This window comes from Bos indicus x Bos taurus, chromosome 6, assembly GCF_003369695.1.
Source record: "Bos indicus x Bos taurus breed Angus x Brahman F1 hybrid chromosome 6, Bos_hybrid_MaternalHap_v2.0, whole genome shotgun sequence".
NCBI classification, from domain to species: Eukaryota; Metazoa; Chordata; class Mammalia; order Artiodactyla; family Bovidae; genus Bos; species Bos indicus x Bos taurus.
In genome coordinates, this window is record NC_040081.1 from 51,765,833 (window position 1) to 51,787,559 (window position 21,727).

At 36.9% G+C, this 21,727-nt stretch overlaps 1 pseudogene; it reads right to left on the reverse strand.

Annotated features, from left to right (window-relative positions):
• Positions 1-376: 376 nt before the first annotated feature.
• Positions 377-21,727, reverse strand: part of LOC113894612 — a 46,845-nt pseudogene continuing 25,494 nt past the window's right edge.

The following is a 21,727-nucleotide window of genomic DNA, read 5'->3' on the forward strand; positions in this document are numbered from 1 at the left end:
TGAGGGAGCCAAAGATGCTGCAGCCCTTCTTACTTTTCCTACCTGGGAACCACCCCAAGAGAAGGATCCTGTTCTTTCCCACAGACACCTCACCACCTGGGAGGATGCAGCCTGTTGAAAATAGCAGGGACAAGCCCTCCAGCAGTGAGGGTGCATGCTTTGGGAAGGTTATGCCTTGTTCACAGTTGCCATGGGAAGGCTATGCCTTGTTCACAACTGCTGTAGGAGGGAGCTACATGGGGTAGAGCAAACTGGGACAATGGCTAGAGTGGGCGGGCTAAACAGGCCACTTCTGGGTGGAACAGATATGAGAACATAACGTTTGGAGCAGGCAGCAATCACAGGCACAGTCACCACCATTCTCCATCTGCTCATTTTACTGGTGTTTGTGATCCAACAGGGATTCAAAATTGGGAGAGCAGATGAGTTTGTGTTTTGCATATCCCAAGACTGTCATCTCACTCATTCTATTGTCTCCAAAGCCCATGGCCACCAGTTCCTGCAGGAAAGAGCAGATTGTCCCCATCATCACATCCAGAGTGACTTTGCCCAGGAGGTACTGCCCCTGCCCTGATGTGTGGGTGAGCGACTTATCATTGACACTCTGTCAGGTCAGCCAGGGTACAAGCATTCTCTGGCAACCTGGCTTCCTGCTTTTCATCCTGCTTTATAACCACCATCTGTCCATCCTTATTCGGCACCTTTGTCTTGATGTCCTGAAGAGGCAGCTGGCTGGGATCCAGTCTGGCAGCTGCAGGAACAACAACTGTTCCTCCTGCATGAGGCTTAGCTTCCTGAGCAGCCTTGAGGCAGATCCATCCTTTGGGAGGCCAGAGATCTTCCTGGCTACTCTAGGGGAGCCTTCATCTTGGTCTCCTTCTTCTCATCTCATGGCTTCTCTTTCATTTTCCCAGGAGGCACGTCACCTCCAAGTCCTCTTCCTTGGGGCCAGCCAGGTTTTAACATCTGATTCTCCATTCTCTTCCTTAAAAAGCCAGCTCAAGTGGGTCAGCCACCATGGGCTTCCCAGCTTTGATTGGATGGGGAGATCTCCTGGAGAAGAAAATGGCAACCCACTCCAGTATTCTTGCCTAGAAAATTTCAATGACAGAGGAAACTGGTGGGCTACAGTCCCTTAGGTTGCAAAGAGTCGGACACAACTTAGCGATTAAACCAACACCACACAGCCCTAGGGTAGCTGCTCAGGCATGTATTGAGTGTCATTACTCAGCCTAAGGTCATCAATAAAATCGTACTTCTCCTGCCTGCACAGGATTGGTTTTGTTTCTTCATCTGTTTCCCTATTCTTTTTTGCACTTCTTGTAGTGAGAGGGCCCCATGTCTAACATATCCACGGTCATATCCCAGCTCCCCTTTTACTTCATCATTTTGACTATTCCTTGCTCAAAGTTGGAGTGGGACTGAGTCATTTCTAGGGACTCCCAGTTCCATCCACGGCCCTCTTCCTGTTGGTCATTCACACTTTTTCAACACAGAGCACCGATCTGGGCTCCCTGTGCTTCCCACTAGTTATCTATTTTACAAAAGGTAGTATATATATATCGGAGAAGGCAATGGCACCCCACTTCAGTACTCTTGCCTGGAAAATCCCATGGATGGAGGACCCTGGTGGGCTGCAGTCCATGGGGTCGCTAAGAGTCGGACACAACCGAGCGACTTCACTTTCACTTTTCACTTTAATGCATTGGAGAAGGAAATGGCAACCCACTCTAGTGTTCTTGCCTGGAGAATCCCAGGGACGGGGGAGCCTGGTAGGCTGCCGTCAATGGGTTCGCACAGAGTCAGACATGACTGAAGCGACTTAGCAGCAGCAGCAGCAGCAGGAGCAGCAGTATATATATATATATATATATATATATATATATATATATATGCCAATGATACTCTCTCAATTATCCCACCCTCCTCTTTTCCCCTCCATGTCTGCATGCCCATTCTCTACATCTGCATCTCTATTCCTGCCCTGTAAATAGGTTCATCTGTTACCATTTTTCTACATTTCACACATATGCGTTAATATACCATATTTGTTTTATTTTCTGACTTTCTTCACTCTGTATGACACACTCTAGGTCCAAGCATGATTGTGATTGCTGGTTACACAAATTTATAATGGCAGTAGGTAATTGCACTTAATCCATTATAACAGCATATATTTCCAAAGAATATATTTTATAAGTAAAAATCTCTTAACTTTAATAATTATATTGATAAGTAATAAGCAAGCAATAAGAATTATATAAATAAAATCATAAGATATTTATTAAAAAAAATAACACACAAAGCCTATATGCTTAAAACAATAAGCTCTTTTAGGCTCACATGTGTATGGGTTGGCTAGGGGATCACCTAGTCTCTAAGGGCCCAGAGATACCCACTTGCACATCTATATTTAGCAGCAGGCAACTAGGTGGTTCTGTTTGTCCTGGCTGGACTGTAAATTATTAGATTTTTTTTTTAATTGTCTAGCAGGTTGGCTCACATTTACTTGTTCTCAGAGTACAGTTAGAGAAACAAAAGTGAGAACACAGGCGTTCTTGATGTCTTGTTTGGAAATGGAATACTGGCACTTCTTTCATACTCTATTGACCACAGCAAATCACAAAGCCAGCCCACATTTAAAGGTTCATGAAATAAGGTCCAACTCTTCTAAAGTTACAATGCCATGTTATATGTTATCAAATGAATAGTCACAAGGAAGTAAACAGGATCTGGGACATTTTTTTGAAAATTGAAATTTTTTTCATTAATTTTGGTATATTTTTACATGTGTAAATCTTTGAAGAGGGTGGTGCTGGAGAAGACTCTTGAGAGTCCCTTGGACTGCAAGGAGATCCAACCAGTCCATTCTAAAGGAGGTCAGTCCTGGGTGTTCTTTGGAAGGAATGATGCTAAAGCTGAAACTCCAGTACTTTGGCTACCTCATGCGAAGAGTTGACTCATTGGAAAAGACTCTGATGCTGGGAAGGATTGGGGTCAGGAGGAGAAGGGGATGACAGAGGATGAGATGGCTGGATGGCATCACCAACTCGATGGACATGAGTTTGAATGAACTCTGGAAGTTGGTGATGGACAGGGAGGCCTGGAGTACTGCAATTCATGGCGTCACAAAGAGTCGGACACGACTGAGTGACTGAACTGAACTGAATTGTCTCTGACAATCTTAACAATTTTATGTCTGTATGTCTTTTATTTCTGTCCTATTTTTAAATTTTTCTTTATATAGTTGTTTTGGGATATTTTAATAGTTTAGTAATAGTCAAGTCTGATGCTTATCTACTTGAAGTTTTAGTCTCTCAGTCATGTCTGACTCTTTGTGACCCAACGGACTGCAGCCTGCCAGGCTCATCTATCCATGGAATTCTCCAGGCAACAATACTGGAGTGGGTAGTCATTCTCTTCTCCAGGGGTCTTCCTGACCCAGGGATTGAACCCAGCTCTCCTATGTTGCATTCAGATTCTTTACTGTCTGAGTCATCAGGGTCTACTTAATTGGCTGTTATTATTCTTTTCCTACACATTAGCATATTTATATTCCTATATAATAATAATTTAGCTTCATCTCATAAGTTTTGAGAAGTTAACATTTTTGTATATTTAAGTATAAAGATTTTCTAATTTCAAGTATAGATTCTTTCTTTTTTTGTATAAATTATTTATTAATGTGTTTTAAATTTTTAAAAATGTATTTGAAATATCTTAACTTTTAGATATATTTTCTAGCATAATAGCATTGTGTCCAGAGAATGTAAACTGAATCTTAATATAGATGATTCTCACTGCAGTCCATAGAGTCAGAAAGAGTAGGACACAGCTGGGCCACTGAGCAACAGCAAATGTACTATAGAAGTAAGTCAGACAGGCACAAGATAAAACATACCTATGACTCCATTCATATATAAAGTTTAAAACAAGCCAAACTATTGCTTCTCCTTGGAGAGTATGTAGTGACTAGGTGAAGGCATAATGGAGATTTTGACAATGCTGGTGATATTTTCCTTCTTGATCAAGGTTCTACTTGCAATTGGTAATTTGTAAAAATTCATTAAGCTGTTTATACTTGTGATTTATGCACATTTTAATACATTTGTTATATTTCAGTTAGAAGTTGGAAATCTCAGTGAACTTGTTTATAGCAGATTAGATAGAGCTGAAGAGGATTAGTAGAATAAATATGAATTTAAGTAATTATGAGTTTACAGCATAGAGATTCAAAGAGATAAAATTATGAATAAGAGTTTACAAGATATGTAGAAGAAAATGAGAATGCTACAATTACACATTCATCTTTCTAATGTATCTTTGCCACTCCTCTCATCAGAGCAGAGTTTAGTCCCTCAAGGCTTGAATCTGGTATGGCCCTGGGGCACTCTTTGACCAATAGAATGTGCAAAAATGATACTGTTTTTATTTTCAAGTCTACTATTGGAAAGCCTTGCAATCAAGTAGCCCCTAAACTGCAAGCAGCTGCTTGGTCAACATGTCACACTTCCACAGACTTAGTAAGGAGACAGTCAGACCAAATGATTTTGGACAGTTTATAATGTTTAGTAGAGCAGGCAGCTTGAACTTCTTGCTTTCATTATTTCTCTTACCTTGCAAGTCCCATAGGGGCAGTTTAACATGGGCCTAGGGGAATTCTAAACACACAGCTAATATGCATCCAGCTTTGGAACCCCAAGGATAGGAAACACCCAATTTCATTCAGATCAGATCAGATCAGTCGCTCAGTCGTGTCTGACTCTTTGCAATCCCATGAATCGCAGCATGCCAGGCCTCCCTGTCCATCACCAACTCCCGGACTTCACTCAGACTCACATCCATCGAGTCAGTGATGCCATCCAGCCATCTCATCCTCTGTCGTCCCCTCCTCCTCCTGCCCCCAATCCCTCCTAGCATCAGAGTCTTTTCCAATGAGTCAACTCTTCGCATGATGTGGCCAAAGTCCTGGAGTTTCAGCTTTAGCATCAGTCCTTCCAAAGAAATCCCAGGGCTGATCTCCTTCAGAATGGACTGGTTGGATCTCCTTGCAGTCCAAGGGACTCTCAAGAGTCTTCTCCAAAACCACAGTTCAAAAGCATCAATTCTTCGGCGCTGTATGCAGGTCAGGAAGCAACAGTTAGACCTGGATATGAAACAACAGACTGGTTCCAAATAGGAAAAGGAGTTCGTCAAGGCTGTATATTGTCACCCTGCTTATTTAACTTACATGCAGAGTACATCATGAGAAACGCTGGACTGGAAGAAACACAAACTGGAATCAAGATTGCCGGGAGAAATATCAATAACCTCAGATATGCAGATGACACCACCCTTATGCAGAAAGTGAAGAGGAACTCAAAAGCCTCTTGATGAAAGTGAAAGTGGAGAGTGAAAAAGTTGGCTTAAAACTCAACATTCAGAAAACAAACATCATGGCATCTGGTCCCACCACTTCATGGGAAATAGATGGGGAAACAGTGGAAACAGTGTCAGACTTTATTTTTCTGGGCTCCAAAATCACTACAGAGAGTGACTGCAGCCATGAAATTAAAAGATGCTTACTCCTTGGAAGGAAAGTTATGACCAACCTAGATAGCATATTCAAAAGCAGAGACATTACTTTGCCAACAAAGGTTCATCTAGTCAAGGCTATGGTTTTTCCTGTGGTCATGTATGGATGTGAGAGTTGGACTGTGAAGAAAGCTGAGCGCTGAAGAATTGATGCTTTTGAACTGTGATGTTGGAGAAGACTCTTAGGTGAGGCTAAAAACTTGCCTAAAGTTTGCTTCAAAGGAGATACTGTATGTATTACTCTAGAATGTAAGGAAGTCTTCCCTGATAACAAAGTACTAAGTTGCCATAACTCCTTTTACAAATATTCTTAAATTGTCCATAAATGCCTAGCCATGTAGAAACATAAGGGATTCATGGGGAATTGTCTTTAAACAGCAACATCTGAATGCTTTTACAAACATTTAAAAAAGACTAATCCAGTACTCCTGCCTGGAAAATCCCAGGGATGGGGGAGCCTGGTAGGCTGCAGTCCATGAGGTCACTAAGAGTCGGACATGACCGAGCGACTTCACTTTCACTTTTCACTTTCATGCATTGGAGAAGGAAATGGCCACCCACTCCAGTATTCTTGCCTGGAGAATCCCAGGAACAGGGGAGCCTGGTGGGCTGCCGTCTATGGGGTCACACAGAGTCGGACACGACTGAAGCGACTTAGCAGCAGCAGCAGCAGCAGTCTAGCATCTAGAGGATGAAAAGGTGTGTGGAAAATCAGGATCCATTCCATCTAAGGACTGTTATAAACAAGTTGGAAGAAACTCTCAGCTGAATTCAGCTCAAATTTCTGACTCACATTTTGTGAGTACATAATAAACTAAGTTTAGAGATGATTTGTTCTAATGTTGGTGATCCATTGTTGTATCTACATAACATTAGATAACTGAAACAAAATTGTTAAGAATCATGAAAGAAAATATCTCAAAGTGTAGCTGGCTACTTCAAAGAATAAGAAAGAAAAAGTCCGACTCTTGCAATTCCATGAACTATAGTCTGAATTTTAGCCTGCCAGTCTCCTCTGTCCATGGGATTCTCCAAGCAAGAATACTGGAGTGAGTTGCCATTTCCTTCTCCAGGGCAAATTTCCCTACCTAGGAATTGAACGCAGGTCTCCCACATTGCAGGCAGATGCTTTACCATTTGAGCTACACGGTTGTTTCGTACAAAATGTTTATTGATAATCTCATTCTTCTTCTATAACAATTTTTGTAAAGATAGTTTTTAGAAGCTATTTAGTGGAAAAAAATCTGTAATATCCCTGTAAATAAAACATTAGCCAGTGGTTCTTTATTATAAGTGGTTAAGTTAAAACTAATGAAACTCATTTTTATAGGCATCACTATATATTTTAAATTTTTTTCTTTCATTAAGATTTTGTGCCAATGAGAAGTGTCATTAGGATATACCTACTTATGTTGGTTCATAGTACGTGCATTTGTTTGATGTGGACCTGGTCAGTTCAACTGCGATTTTTTTTTTTTTTCCTTTTATGGTGGAATGAAGCAGAATACCCAAATCCTATCATTATAGAGTTTGTTCTTTCATTTATTCAACAACCATGCACTGTTCACAGTGAGTAAGTTACACCAGGTGAAAACTGAAGAGCTCACAAGGCCCTCCTATGCGCTTGTCATCTTGCCTTCACTATACTTCCCTTCAGTCATTCTGTTCCTACTATGTTAGTTTCCTTGCTGTCCTTCAGTGACAGAAGTTTGTCCCTTTTTCCTGGAAAGTTCTTTTTCAACATAACTGTATGCCAGGCTTTCTTTTGTCTTTTTCAGCCCTTTGGTCACATGTCATTGTATTAGCAACTCATTCCTTCACCAACAGCATCCCTCCCTATGACAATTTCATATTTTCCCCCACAGCACTTATCATCATTAACAGATAATTTTGAAAAACAGTATTATTTGTTGTCCTTGTTCTCCCTTATCTGTCTTTCTTCCTGAAAGCAAGCTTCAAAGACATGGATTTTTGTTTTGATTACTATAATGCTCTTAGTACTTGGAACAGTTCCTAATCATAGTAGGTACACACATGAATGAATGAATGGATACATGAACTAATAGTGCACAGTGAAATCAGCCTCTGATTTCCAAAAAGGAAACCCCAGCATTGTGGTTTGTTGAATGAACGGATACATGAACTAATAGGGCACAGTGAAATCAGCCTCTGATTTCAAAAAAGGAAACCCCAGCATTGTGGTTTGTTGAATGAATGGATACATGAACTAATAGTGCACAATGAAATCAGCCTCTGATTTCAAAAAAGGAAACCCCAGCATTGTGGTGATTTATAATAAAGTTTTATTTATTGCATTGGCTAAATACCCCAATCTTGTTCTAGGAGTTGATGGAGCCTTCACCATCAGACACGTTGCCTTTCAGGGATTAAGCCAACTTCACATTGTTTCTTAAATTCTCCTGCTCAAATATGATAAATAGAAAACTCAGTCACATTTCACTGTCTACAGAAGATAGATTATAGCTACCTGTGCCGAAGAAGGCAGGCTGTGATAATGGCAGAGATCATATTTGTATACAGTGGTTAGGAAAGACCTCCTAGAGAGAATAACATTTGAACTGAGCTAAGATTTCTTTCTGTAGGCCATCATCTATGTTGTTCTAAGACATAATTTAGATCCCAGTTCTATGTTATCTGCCAAAAATTAATAGAGCTAAACTTATCTCTTAGTATTATGGCATTGAGATATTTCATATGCATAACTTAGCACAGGTTCTAGAAATTAATAAATACTCAAAAATGCTGTCTATTATTAATATCATTATCACTGACATTTAAAGACATTTTGAATTAAACAGTCAGTCTTCCTTCAAACAGTGAAATATAAAAACATATCTAAAGGGAGTAGATCAGTATTGGATGGATTTTTTTCATAAGGAGGACCATTCATGACTGTAGGACCCTCTCAAAAGAGGTAAGCTTTGAATCATGTTTGGTTGAAACACTGGCTACACACTAATCTGTATGAAAGGTGGATAATGCTCTTGAAATCAGAGCAATGATGGGAGCACACATGGAATATATTGAAGCAAGTTATTTATCAAACACCAAGCAAATAAACCCTGCCAGAAATAGAGGGTCAAATTTGTATTCAAAATTTATGTTTTAAAACTCACCTACCACCAACAGTATCTGGAGATATTTGTAGAAATATATTGCTCAGTAATAACAGTTAATGCCAGAGATAGAGAAGATCAACAAAGCATTAATCTCAATTACTTTGAAGTAGAAGACAAATTTTCAAAAAGGTAGTCATGCACAAGCATGTGCTATAAACTAGAATACTTTAAAAAAGATTAATATGGTAATATCAATACTTGTATAATGCTAAAATACTGACTACTAAGGAGGAGGAAAAATTACTGGTATTGTAGTATGGGAGGAAAGCTCTGTGAAGATAGTTTGGAGGAAATTTTGACGTGATGCATTTAGACTGAAGAAGGGTGACAATGAATTCATACACAAAAACAAATAAATAGAAGCAGTTAAACTCTCTGTACTGTTCTGTACCTCCCATATTGTTTTATCCTCAATAATGAAAGTTTAAGATAATTAAGCATGTTAGTTAAACACATACTACTCATTAATAGAGTAATTACCATAGATTTCTACAGTAAGATAAGAGTGTATATCTTAATACTCGATTTATTATACAAAAACATTGTGTTCTTTAACTCCTTATTATAACTCATGAGGATTGCTAGAATTTAGCTCATAGAATTACTGGAAAGCCTACTTGAAGTTATGCTGTGCAAAAAAGAGTTAAGAAGATAGAGGAATACGATCGAATATGGTTGCTTATCATCATATGATACCAATTAGTGTTTCACTAACACTGATTATTAAGGAGCACAGTGTGACTTACATTTCCATTTCCACTTAACACATTTTCTTTAGGTGTTTAGTTGTTCACGGGTATGAGAATTTACTTTGCCATTCACTGAGATCTCAGTTGGAGCTCTGACATTCCTGACTTATCAGAGCTTTTTCCACTTCAAGAAAAAAAAATTACCATTCCTCAAGGCACTAAATTACTTTTAGTATTACAATTGCTAGTCCTTTGTCTCTCCTTGATCCTCTGACATTTTTTTCATGTCTCCTCTTGTAGTGCACTTGAGCAGAGCTATTTTGATTAAATAACTCCCCAGAGGACTGAGATTATAATACAATAGTCTTCCAAACAGGTTATTCTTGAGTACATATTGCCATTATGCAGTGCAGATATAGCATCAGTATTTCATAAATGCATGTTTCTATGAAATCTGCCAAGTAGATGAATATCTCTTTCATTGTTCCTGACATCATTGAATTATAAATAATAAAGTGAAGCTCAAATTGTTTATTTGCAATGGAAGAGCTCTGAGAAAAATTTCAGTTATCAATGATATAGCAACCTCTAGAAAAGACAGGAACTTTAAAATTACAGTGAACACTATCTGAAATAATTCCTCTTAAATTGGGCAATTGCTCAAAATTGCCATACATCAACTCTCCAAATCCAATAGAGTTAAAATGAATGGTGAGTACATACTTATTCAAGTCACTTTTCTTTTTTTCCAGAACCAATCTGCTTCAGTGTTTTGAAGTTAAGATAGTATTAGATGGGTGAAGCGATTACTAACTAGCACGGTTTGACCAGGCAGACTCTTCACTACTAGTCAGATTCTTTATTCTTCTGAGAAAGTGGTTACAACAGTTTCCAGGAATAGTATTCTTCCTTTCTTATGTCAAATGATCACTTTCATTGCACATGGAAAACTTCAAACATTAAACGAAATATGAGACAATTTATCTAAATCTTAAGAATTGGACTTCTTAAGTAAAATAAAGTCAAAAGTAAAATTTTTATCAGTGTGATTATTATTCTCTTCCATCTTTTTATGTAGTTAGCATTTTAGTAGAGACCATTGTATGTTAAATCTTCAAGGCATTAAGTGAAAGGCCAATGAAGCCTGATTCAGTTTTAAAGTTCCCATTTCATTTAGTTATCTTACTCCTAGACTCAGAAAAACTAAAAATTCTTGGCATGTTAAAAAGTAAGGAAAACTACAAAGTTTCAGTTATGTAAGAAGATAAGTCATAGAGATCTAATGGACAACCATGTGACTATATTAACAATGTTGTACTGTACCCTTGAAATCTGCTAAGGGAGTAGATCAAAATTTTATCACTGCACACACAAAAAACAGGAAAAAGTAACTATGTGAACTTATGGGTATCTTAATTAGCTGTGTGAATATTTTACTATATATAGTGTATCAAATCATCAAGTTGTACACTTAAATATATACAATGTTTGCTGCTGCTGCTGCTAAGTCACTTCAATCGATTCCGACTCTGTACGACCCCATAGATGGTAACCCACCAGGTTCCCCCATCCCTGGGATTCTCCAGGCAAGAACACTGGAGTAGGTTGCCATTTCCTTCTCCAATGCATGAAAGTGAAAAGTGAGAGTTAAGTTGCTCAGTCAAGTCGGACTCTTAGCGACCCCATGGACTGTAGCCCACCGGGCTCCTCCATCCATGGGATTTTCCAGGCAACAGTACTGGAGTGGAAACTGTCAATTATACCTCAATAAAGCTAGAAAAAAATTTTAAAGTAAGCAAAGCTGTAAATCAGTGACAAAGTGCAAAAAACCTATTTCTTTGAGGAACAGACCACTCAGAAACTTTGCATATGCTCTCAAAATGCTTTACCAAAAAAAAAAAAAAAAAGAAAGAAAGAAAAGAAAAGTCCTGTATTCTTTTTAGGTTATTAATTTGAGCACAGTCTGGTTGCTAATTTAATTTTGAGAGATTTAATATATTTTGGAGAGGTTAGGAACTTGTGTGTTCAGTGGTATTTGGCTCTGTAGGAGGAGATTTTACCTGCTGAGCCATCCATGAGGAAGCCCCTAGGAACTTAGATTTGTTTATTTTGTATCTCCTTCTTGTGTTAGGGCTAATAGTAGAAACCAAAGAGAATGACAACAGAATTGTAGAGCTAGCTGAAGGAAATAAAAACCTATTTTCTAGTAGTTAGTCAATTAAAGGTAAAAGTAAAATTTGGTGGCTTATTTTCCTTGCTACTTTCACCTCAAAATAACAACTTAATCGTGGTTAGGTACCTATCTAGCTTTTTTTCTGTATGGCAGGATATGCTTATTAAATAATGCATTAGCAAACTTTTATGAACTTAGGGAAGGGTGCAAGCACTCTGATTTTCCCATTGAAATATATACCAAATACATTTTAACTAAAACATTTAAAATATACACTTAGTTTCTAGAATTTCCTGAACTGTATGTTTCTATTAACAGTGAATAAGATCAATAGTAGTTTGGAGGCAGTACTTGCTTCAAGGATAAAATTCTTTTTTTTTTTTGGGAAAAAAAAATTAAAAGGAAAGGCTGCTGTATCCTCACTCATCTCTACTGACGGAACAATACTGCAACCGATTTACTTTACTTTGACCAATCCATCATCATTTTCCCTGTGATCCCACAGTTATTACGGTTTCTTTTGATTTGACCAAACAAGAATACTGAAAAAGAACATTTACTGTATATCTAAATTAATGAAACTAGGGGTAGAAAGAGAAGCATTGTACCACTTGAGATATTTTTGCTCTCATAAAAGATGGAGGTGCTCATAAGGTCAAGAGCTCTTTCAGTTATAACTTCCAAGCATTCTAGCAACAAAAAAGGTAAGTTCTATATTTTACTGTGCTTCTTAAAATTCTTCTTTTTATTTTTGATATTCTATTTATAGTACTTGAAAATACAATAGACACACCAAAAAAAAAAAACCAACTTTCCCTTTTCTCTTGTCTTAACATAAAAATTCTGAATATTTTCATAAAATGTCATTATTTTTTCATTTTACAGTCAGTCTTTGTAAAATAAATATTGAAAAGTCATACATAATAGTATATGCTTCAAGTATATTTTGTACTTTAACATTTATACTAAAATGTTCTTTCTCTTTTCACTAATTATTTCATACTATTAACAAAATATGTCAAAGAAACTGTGTAAGAGTGGCATTAAAATTTATATAAGTTTAAGATAGTCATCATTTGCTATTTACATTCTCATTGTAAATTCCATGTTACTTTTAATCTTAGATAAAATTACCTAATAAAATTTTGTTCTCTCTATGAAACATGATATACTATCATTAATTTTATGACATAATTATTTTAATATGCTAATATTGCAAACTCAGAGTATTCAAAAGTGTGGATATTTATACCAGAACTGTGTCTTCAAAATATTTAATTTTTGGGGAGTTAAAAAAAATCTGTACTTTCAGATGGCTAAGAGGCACATGAAAAGATGCTCAACATCAATAATTATTAAAGAAATGCAAAACAAAACTATAATGTGTTCTTGGATTATGGGAAATTTTTTTTAGCCAAGACATCAAAAGCACAATCCAGTTTTCAATCAAGGGAAAAAACAACAACAACAAAAAGAGGAGACAGAGAGGGAAAATAAGAATGATTGCTCTTTAAAAGATACTGTTAAAAGAATGAAAATATGAAAACACCAAACACTGACTGGGTGAAAATTTTTGCAAAGCATATATTGAATACATAAATTGTATCTAAAATGTATAAAACTCATCAGCTGCCACAGGACTAGAAAAGGTCAGTTTTTATTCCAATTCCAAAGAAAGGCAATGTCAAAGAATGTTCAAACTACTGCACAATTGTACTCATTTCACATGCTAGCAAACAAGACTCAATATTTTCCAAGTTAGGTTTTGACAGTATGTGAATCAAGAATTTCCAAATGTTCAAGCTGGATTTAGAAAAGGAAGAGGAACCAGAGATCAAATTGCCAACATCTGCTGGATCATCAAAAAAGCAAGAGAATTCCAGAACATCTACTTTTGGTTCACTGACTATGCTAAATCCTTTGACTGTATGGATCACAACAAACTGTGGAAAATTCTTAAAGAAGTGGGAATGCCAGATTACCTTATCTGCCTCCTGAGAAACTTGTATGCAGGTCAGAAAGCAACACAACAGCAATCTGATTCAAAATTGGGAAAGGAGTATGTAAAGGCTGTTTACTGTCACCCTGCTTATTTAACTTCTATGCAGAGTACATCATGAGAAATGCCAGACAGGATGAAGCACAAGCTGGAATCAAGATTGCCAGGAGAAATATCAATAACCTCAGATATGCAGGTGACACTATGCTGATGGCAGAGATTGAAGAAGAATTAAAAAGCCTCTTGATGAAAGTGAAAGAGGAGAGTGAAAAAGCTGGCTTAAAACTCAACATTCAAAAAATAAAGATCATAGCATCCAGTCCCATCACTTCTTGGCAAATAGTTGGATAAAAAATGCAAACAGTGACAGACTTTATTTTCTTACATGCCAAAAGCACTGCAGATGCCGACTGGAGCCATGAAATTAAAAGATGCTTGCTACTGGGAAGAAAAGCTATGACAAACCTACACAGCATATTAAAAAGCAGAGACATTACTTTGCCAACCAAGGTCTGTATAGTCAAAGCTATGGGTTTTTAGTAGTCACTTATGGATGTGAGAGTTGGACCATAAAGAAGACTGAGCACCAAAGAATTGATGTTTCTAAACTCTGGTGTTGGAGAAGACTCTTGAGAGTCCCTTGGACTTCAAGGAAATCAAACCTGCCCATCCTAAAGGAAATCAACCCTGAATATTCATTGGAAGGACTGATGCTGAAACTGAAACTCTAATACTTTGGACAATTGATGCGAAAAGCCAACACTTTAGAAAAGACCCTGATGTTGGGAAAGAATGAAGATAGGAGGAGAAGGGGATGACAGAGGACAAGATGAGTTGATGGCCTCACTGACTCAATGGACATGAGTTTGAGCAAGCTCTGGGAAAAGATGAAGGATAGGGAAGCCTGGCATGCTACAGTCCATGGGGTTGCAAAGAATCAGATATAATTGAGTGACTGAACAAAACAACAAAAATACTCAGTCTCAAAAAAACTCAATAAAATGACAAAATATTTAGTATTAATTTAATATTTACACAGAATCCTTGCCAAAGAAAGCCCCAATATGTATTGGTTAGAGTTTACTCAAAGAAGTAGTACACTATATTTAGGGAACTTCAGGTGGTTTGGAGATTCTCAGGTGGAGCTAGTGGTAAAGAATTTGTCTGCTAATGCAGGAGATTTAAGAGATGTGGGTTCAATCCCTGGGTCAGGAAGATCCCTTGGAGGAGGAAATGGCAACCCATTTCAGTATTCTTGTCTGGAGAGTCCCATGGACAGAGGAGCCTAGCAGGCTACACTCTACATATCCTAGAGTCAGATATGACTGAAGTGACTTAGCACACACACAGGAGGTTTTAATTTATGTTTCTGTCATTTATATCTAAAATTTTAAAATATAATTTTACTTATTTCTAGTTGGGCTTTTAAAAGAAAAATGAGGCAAGTAAATTGATTTTCAAATAGCTTAGTTTAAAAAAAAAGATCCAGCTCATAATGTTTAATTTATGTAAGATATATGTACTTCTAATAGGCAGTTTTGGAGACCAGGGTTAGATGGGAAAAATAAAACAAAACTTGATTTTCTTGAAGCACTATAATACCACATTTATATTTGTTTATACAGCTTAATTAATCCCCTTTAGTTTTACGGCCAACATAAGCACTTTTATGTTGCAGTGGCCAAACACAAAGCAAGATATTTGGCAAAGTTACTAAGTAGGGAATATTTGCTGCTCAAAGCTGGATATTTGATCAAAAGCCATTTAAATTAAATCAGATTTTTAAAATTGCCATTGTTTCCTTTTTTCATCAATTTTGCTTAAGTAAAATTTAGTCATTTAGGAACACAAAATGCTGAATGGTTCCCAGTGTTTTATTTAGCACAGACTTTAAGCTTTTGGGAGGAGTTTTATTTTCTTATTGCAGATATAATCATGTTGATGCTATTTGTCATGGGCCAAAACTGGACAGCTTAGTGTTTTAAAGCCAGGCCTTTCTATCAATCTTTCTGAAAGAACAATGAGATTAGCACTACAGGCTTCACATTATTGATTATTCTTAAATTTATGACTCCAAAAATTCAATGTGATAACATAGCCCAATTTCACCAATAGAAAGGTTGAAGGAGAAAGGTTAAAACTTTTATCAACTCACCAAATTTTGGCATAGCCCAAATACATATGTTAATTCTATATATTGTTTTTCAAAATTTCTAATATATTTTGAATTTGGAGAACTATTAAAATATGAATTGTGTTTAGTTTTCCTTGTCTTTACTTCAATTGTATTACTTTTCTCTCTATAACATAATGGTAAGAAAGAGTATCATAATATTACTTTATTTGGTATGAATGTGAAAGTGAAAGTTGCTCAGTCATGTCTGACTCTATGCTATCCCATGGAAGATACAGTCCATGGTATCCTCCAGGCAAGAATACTGGTCTGGGTAGCCTTTCCCTCCTCCAGAGGATCTTCCCAACCCAGGGATCAAATCCAGGTCTTCTGGCATTGCAGGAGGATTATTTACCCGCTGAGCCACAAGGGAAGCCCAAGAATACTGGAGTGGGTAGCCTATCCCTTCTCCAGCACATCTTCCCAACCCATCAAACCGGGATATACTGCATTGCAGGCAGATTCTTTACCAACTGAGCTATCAGTGAAGCCCCCAAAATGTAGTTAAAACCCTGTCCAGATAAGCCTCCCTGTCGCCCTCTGACAGATTCTAACTTGCACGGGTGTCCATTGTAAAGTTATATTATGTGACTCAATTTAATTTGGTTTTCATTGAGTGATTCCAGTTTCACAGAAGTACCATCATCCCTCCTTATCCTTATCTGCAATGCTAATTCCAGGATGCCAGGGAATACCAAAGTCCTCAAATACTTCATTTGGCCTTTCCTATCCTATCTGAAGTTTCCCCATTCACAGATTCAACCAACCCCAAATCCTAGGTTGGTTGAATCTGTGTCTTGGAAGCCTTCAGTTTGGAAATCCTTGGATAAGGAGGGACTACTGTTACTCAACTGTACGTTAGACCATCTGACACATTCTTTACATTTGTTTTATTTAGCATGGCTGGAGGTAAAAATTATAAAACATGGAAACTCACTCCTCTAACAGCTAAAATATACATTGTGCACTGTATCATCTTTATCTTTGACTCTGTTTCTCATTCTCATTTTTAAATTTTGATTATAGTTAAAAATAACACTTCCTGATTTGCATTTATGAGAACATCCATTGTGACTATAAGAAATACATCTGTGACTTTTCTACTTTGGAGCTGGAAGGAAGTTTATAAACATTATATGATTATTTCTCACAATACTCAAGGCAAAGTTTAATATTCTCATATTATAATCAGGGAAATGAGAATTGAATGCTAAAATTAGTTGTTAGTTGCCTAATATATTAGGTAAAGAGGTGGTCATGTCTAGGCTGAGCACTTGTAGTATGATCCCAGATTTGTAGATACTGTAAATAAGCTAGATGTTGTTTAGTCTCTAAGTCTTGTCCAGCTCTTTTGCGACCCCAAGAAATGTAGCCCCACAAGACTCCTCTGTCCATTGGATTACCCAGGAAGAATACTAGAGTGGGTTGGCATTTTGTTCTCCAGGGGATCTTCCCCACCCAGGGATCAAACCTGTGTTTCCTGCATTGGCAGGTGGATTTTTTACTGCTTAACCACTGGAGAAGCCCAAACTAGATGATAGGATTACAGAATATTATTTGCAATTAATATGCTCAGAGTTCTTGAAAGGATTATTATCTTGTGCTTTGCATAAGCTTCTGAGTAACATGGTCTAATTTTTTGAAGGAATCGCAACATTGTTTAATTTTATTAGTAGGTAAAACAGACCACAAGATCATTTCATTTCATTCAATCCTTTCATGCATTTTTGGCATAAATATGTGATTTTTGAACTGAATTTTACATTTTACTGAATTTCACATTCCATGCCTCATATTCTACTTTCACATTCACAGGAGTAACTTGAGTTACTTTAAATAAAGCTCATACAAGTGATAGAATAAAAAATATATATATATATATATATGGTATACCAATATTTGTGGATGTTGTAGCTGTTCAGTTACCAAGTCATGTCCCACTCTTTGTGACCCCAAGGACTGCAACCTGTGATTAGAAAGAAACAAATTTCTCTATTAAACTGATTTTCTTTCTACTCAATGTAGCTATGCTTGGGTGGGGAATTCTCTTAATAATGTGAAACTCATATAATAAAAAAGTTACTCCACGCTGACTTAAGGAGATGAAAGAGCTACTTTAAATGAGATGCTAATACAGCAGCCTGAAGCTTGGAAAACATTTCTTTTTTATATTTCACATAGCTGATTAAGGATAGAAATTACATTAAAAAGAGCAAAATGAAGGGTAGTAAAAGGGGCTTAACTTATAGGTGGCCTGGTTGCCTGAGTTTTCTCATATAAGATAAATCAAGCTTTTAGACTCCGAACTGAAAAAAAAAAAAACACTTATTACTCTTCCACTTCTGAATATTCTTCTATTATTCTGATACATAAATATATGGCTGCTTATGACTCTAGGTATATTTAGATTATAATAATTAATCTATGTGCAAAGGTTTAAGAACTGGTCTTTGCAGGCATTATCTGAGGTATTGTAGACCTAAACAAGGATTCTTTTTCTTAGTTACAGAAAATATGTTTATATTAGTGAAAGCCTTTGAAGAAGGAAATGGCAACCCACTCCAGTATTCTTGCCTGGAAAATCCCATGGATGGAGGAACCTGGTAGGCTACAGTCCATGGGGCAGCAAAAAGTCGGACAAGACTGAGTGACTTCACTACTTCACTTTATTTGTTTTATTGCTTTTGGCTCAAATTCAGAACACTTACTACCATTTTCCTTTAAAGAGTATTTGATTGATTGGCTAGAGGTTTTTTTTTTTTTTTTTCTTTTTTTCCTTCACTGTTGATATTTTTTAAACTGTAAACTCCTACCACTTTGTTACATGAGGATGAATCTTAAAGTGCAGAGCAGTAAAAGTTCAAGTCAAAAGAAACAAAGTTTGAAAAGAGTTAGTTTCCCAAATCAGTTCATTAGATTTGCAAAGAAAAACATCTTAATTTGTATCTTGAATTTTGGTTGGACTTCTTGATGATCTTATAGGTGTCTTCAAGTTCAGATATCTTAAAAATTGTACAATATTTACAGTATATCTCTAATATAGTTATATTTTTAAAAGTAAAAACTCTTTTAAGATTATTGCTATTCACAATAAAAACTGATATTCCAAATCTTATATCCAACCATAAATGTGAGGACAGCAAGAGAATGTATATCATTTTATAACTTTATAATATGAAGCCTATTTTTATTTTTATTTATGGAGGATCCAGTACATGTATGTCTACACTACCTATAATTTTAAATTAGATAAATAGCCAAGTATGGAATGTATAAAAAGTGACAAACTCACTGTTGGGTTTACTCTAAAATAACTAAATAGCAAACAATATGCTATCAAAAGTTATGAAATATTTTCCAAGAGTACAATAATTCAAGTTATCATTTTCATAATTACTGCTGAATTAAGAATTCAGGAACATATTGAACAACCATATAAGGCATAATTAAGTACTTATCACACAGTAAATAAATTTATCCATTTTGTGTGAAACCACACCTAAAATTTCATCTAATCATTTTAATTAGTACTCAAATATTATTTTCCAGTTGAACCTTAAATAACATTATAAAAATCTACATTGCATAAAACAAATTAAAATTCACATACCACATATAATTTTAGAGGTGACTAGTTTTCCTTGGTGGAGGGAGATGGAGGTATTAATTAATTAATCAGCAATTTAAATATCTTTCTTCTCTAAACTATTTCCTGATAATTAACAAGCTACCTCTTGTGGGATACATAGAACTAATGCTTACTAACACACAATTTCTAATTTGAAAAGGTTTGCTGTAGTTAATTTAGTAAAATAATTCAGTTCATTTCAGTTGTTCAGTCGTGTCTGACTCTTTACAACCCCATGGACTAGAGCACATCAGGCCTCTCTATCCATCACCAACTTTTGAGCTTGCTCAAAATCATATCCATCAGTTCAGTGATGCCATCCTACCATCTCAGCCTCTGTCATCCCCTTCTCCTACTGCCTTCAGTCTTTCCCAGCATCAGGGTCTTTTCCAATGAGTCAGCTCTTACCATCAGTTGGCCAAAATATTGGAGTTTCAGCTTCAGCATCAGACCTTCCAATGAATATTCAGGACTAATTTCCTTCAGGGTTGACAAGTTGGATCTCATGGCAGTCCAAGGGACTCTCAAGAGTCTTCTCCAACACCATAGCTCAAAAGCATCAATTCTTTGACACTCAACTTTCTTTATAGTCCAACTCTCACATCCATAACACAACTACTGGAAAAAACATAGACTTGACTAGACTGACCTTTGTTGATGAAGTAATGGTTCTGCTTTTGAATATGCTATCTAGGTTGGTCATAACTTTCCTTCCAAGGAGTAAGCATCTTTTAATTTTATGGCTGAAGTCACCATTTTCAGTGATTTTGGAGCCCAAGAAAATAAAGTCTCTCACTATTTCCATTATTTCCCCATCTACCTGCCATGAAGTGATGGGACTGGATGCCATGATCTTTGTTTTTTGAATGCTGAGTTTTAAGGCAATTTTTTAACTCTCTTCTTTCACTTTCATCAAGGGTCTCATAGTTCTTTGCTTTCTGCCATTAGGATGGTGTCATCTGCGTATCTGAGGTTATTGATATTTTTCCCAGCAATCTTGATTCCAGCTTGTACTTCATCTAGCCTGGCATTTTGCATGATGTACTCTGTATATAAGTTAAATAAACAAGGTGACAGTATACAACCTTGACCTACCCCTTTCCTGATTTGGAATCAGTCTGTTGTTCCATGTCTGGTTCTAACTGTTGCTTCTTGTCCTGTATACAGATTTCTCAGGAAGCAGCCCAGGTGGTCTGATATTCCTATCTTTTTAAGAATTATCCACAGTTTTGTGATCCACACAGTCAAAGACTTTGGCATAGTAAATAAAGCAGAAGTAGATGTTTTTCTGAAAGTCTTTTGCTTTTTCTATAATCCAATGGATGTTGGTACTTTGATCTCTGGTTCTTTTGCCATTTCTAAATCTAGCTTGAACATCTGGAAGTTCATAGTTCACATACTGTTAAAGGCTGGCTTGGAGAATTTTGAGCATTACTTTGCTGGTGTGAGATGAGTGAAACTGTGAAGTAGTTTGAACATTCTTTGCCATTGCCTTTTTTGGGTTGGCAAAAAAAAAAAAAAGGCAACAGGCAAGAAGCAGAAACAAGCAAGTTAGGCCTTGGAATACAAAATGAAGCAGGGCAAAGGCTAAGAGAGTTTTATAAGGGATCATACTGGTCATAGCAAACACCCTCTTCCAATATGAGCTGAATCCACACATGGACATCACCAGATGGTCAATACCAAAATCAGATTGATTATATTCGTTGCATCCGAAGATGGAGAAGCTTTGTGCTATCAGAAAAAAGAAGACCTGGAGCTGACTGTGGCTAAGAACATGAACTCCTTATTGACAAATTCAGACTTAAATTGAAGAAAGTAGGAAAAATCACAAAAAAAGATCTTCATGATCCAGATAATCACAATGGTGTGATCACTCGCCTGGAACCAGACTTCCTGGAATGTGAAGTCAAGCAGGCCTTAAGAGCATCACTACAAACAAAGCTAGCTGAGGTGATGGATTTCCAGTTGAGTTATTTCAAATCCTAAAAAAATGATGCTGTGGAAGTGCTGCACTCAATATGCCTGCTACTGCTGCTAAGTCACTTCAGTCATGTCCGACTCTGTGCAACCTCAGAGATGGCAGCCCACCAGGATGAGATGATTGGATGGCATCACTGACTCAATGGACTTGAATTTGAGTAGTCTCTGGCTTTTGGTAATGGACAGGGAAGCCTGGTATGCTGCATTCCATGGGGTGGCAAAGAGTCGGACATGACTGAGTGACTGAACTGAAGCTGAATCAGTGTTTAATTGCTCAATTCATATGTTTCTCCCTCTAAAAATAACCAGTTTATAAACTATGGTGGCTGGGGAGAGCAGAGGTTGATAATGAAGAAGACCTTTTTAAG